The sequence below is a fragment of the Symphalangus syndactylus genome, chromosome 8 (assembly GCF_028878055.3).
Source record: "Symphalangus syndactylus isolate Jambi chromosome 8, NHGRI_mSymSyn1-v2.1_pri, whole genome shotgun sequence".
Taxonomy (NCBI): domain Eukaryota; kingdom Metazoa; phylum Chordata; class Mammalia; order Primates; family Hylobatidae; genus Symphalangus; species Symphalangus syndactylus.
In genome coordinates, this window is record NC_072430.2 from 122,817,255 (window position 1) to 122,819,711 (window position 2,457).

Here is a 2,457-nt window from a genome sequence, read left to right on the forward strand (position 1 = left end):
TACTTCTCTTGCCTTAGGGCATTGACTCTGGCTGTTCACTCCCTCAGAAAGCTCTTCCTTAGCTGCTCCTGCAGGTAACTCCCTCGCCCACATTGATTCTGGCTGTTCACTCCCTCAGAAAGCCCTTCCTTAGCTGCTCCTGCAGGTAACTCCCTCGCCTCTTCTGTTTTCTCTAACCCACCTTCTTGCTGAGGCCCACGCTGTCTGCCTATCTGCAGCTGCACCTCCTCCAGCCTTCCTGATATCCTTTGCCCTCATCAATTTAACACATGCTTCTTTCCTCGCTGCGGTCATCCCTTCCTAACATACTATATCATTAGCTTGCTTATTATACAGGCTATTGCTTACTGTCTCTCTCCTCTGGTGCATATAAGCTTCACAAGGGCAGGGATCCGTATCTATTTTGACCACTATATCCCATGTGCCTAGGAGACATTACACATCTCCTTGGCAAGTAGAGGGTGCAATAAACAGTTGTTGAAAGCAACACAAAAGAAGAAGAGGATTCTATTTCTAGAAACTGAGGACCCACCAGTGACTTGCCCTATGTTTCTCTTGCCTCCAGTCTCTGGGAAATAACACTGGAGAGAAAGTTAAGCCCACCATGGCTGTAAGAAATGACTTAGCAAAGCAGGAGACCACTAACTGTTCTGATAACACCTGAGATCAAGCAAGATTGCAGGAGACCACTAACTGTTCTGATAACCCCTGAGATCAAGCAAGGTTGCTTGGCGGGGGGAGGCAGGGACAGGTGCAGAATCTACTCTTGGAGGCCAGGGCCTGGAGTTGCAAGACCAGTCCAGGAGAGGGCAGCATTATCTTCAAATCATACCAATAACTGGAGGAGCCCAAGAAAGTAACCCACATGAAAAGTCCTCCACCCTATGGAAGTGCAACTGTAAACTGGGTTAGGCAGCCCATGTCTAGAACTTAACACCACCCTTTAAAGTTTGCAAACCCTTTCACATACATTCATTCTCCCCTTAAAGTGCTGCTAGATGAGAGTTTAGCCATTGCTGGAGTGTGAGTGGAGTGTGCACTGATTAAACGATATCACCCATGTGGTCCCGTATTCCTCAACTTGTCACAGGCTCTAAGAACTTAACAGTCCTGCCCCCATGGTCAACCCCCATTTCCAGCCCACAGATCCTTCCTCCAGAAGGTTCTCAGCCTCTCTGAGTGAACCCAAACTTTCAAATACAGCACATTTGGATTTACTGGCCAAGGGATTAAAATGTATACAGAAAGCAAGTTTCAGAGAATTGAAGATCGTTTCACAGTTTTTTGGTCCTCCAGCTTGGGCTGCCATAACAAAATACCTGTGATCTCAACAACAGAAATGTGTTTCTCACAGTCCTGGAGACTAGAAGCCCCAGATCAGGGTGCCAGCATGATTGGGTTACGATGAGGGCACCCTCCTGGCTTGCAGATGGCTGCCTTCTCAATGTGTCCTCGTGTGGTGGAGAGAAAGAAAGAGAGGTATGGTCTCTTCCTGTTCTTATGAGGACACTAATTCCACACAGGGGCCCTACCCTCATAATCTGTCACCTCTCCAAAGGCCCAACCTCCAAATACCATCAAAACGGGGGTTAGGACTTCAACATATAAACTTGGTGAAGACACAAACATTTTGAATCCATAGCAAGCACCACGTCACAGTTTAACCGGAATGATTTCCTTCCCTGATAACACTCCCTTACATATTTATGAGTCAAGGCTCTAGCAAGTTCTAACAAACTTTTATCTGTCTTTGATGCAGGCTTGCTTATTTTCTCTTACACGTGGCCAGCCGTACCAAGCTCTACCAGATATGGCCCAACCTGCATAGTCAACATTCTGTCTGATGGACTTGGCTGCCAAAGTGGTATCCGTGGTTGCAGTAAAAATAAACCTCACAAATGGTGACCGGGGGGCTGGAGGGTGGAGGGGTTCGAGATGGAAACTGGGCAGATGGGAGACAGGTAGGAAGAAGACTCCTTGTGAATTTTTTTTTTTTTTTTTTGAAACATGTGACATAGTTCCCATTACACATTTTCAATGTTTAAAAAATAATTTTAAAATGTTAAACAGTCATAACTCAACCACGGTGGTAGGAGGCCTGTGGTGCAGCTGAGAACCTGCTCTAAGCTCTGGCATGTGCAGTTATATGTCTTCTGGCTGCTCTGTCTCAATTTCCATCCACAGAGCCAAGGAAGCCTTCAGCCAATTCCAGGGACCGTCTTTCTGGGCCCTGGGTTTAGAAACCTATGATTCTCGCCGGGCGCGGTGGCTCACGCCTGTAATCCCAGCACTTTGGGAGGCTGAGGCGGGCGGATCACGAGGTCAGGAGATCGAGACCACGGTGAAACCCCGTCTCTACTAAAAAAAAAAATACAAAAAAAATTAGCCGGGCGTGGTGGCGGGCGCCTGTAGTCCCAGCTACTCAGAGAGGCTGAGGCAGGAGAATGGCGTGAACCC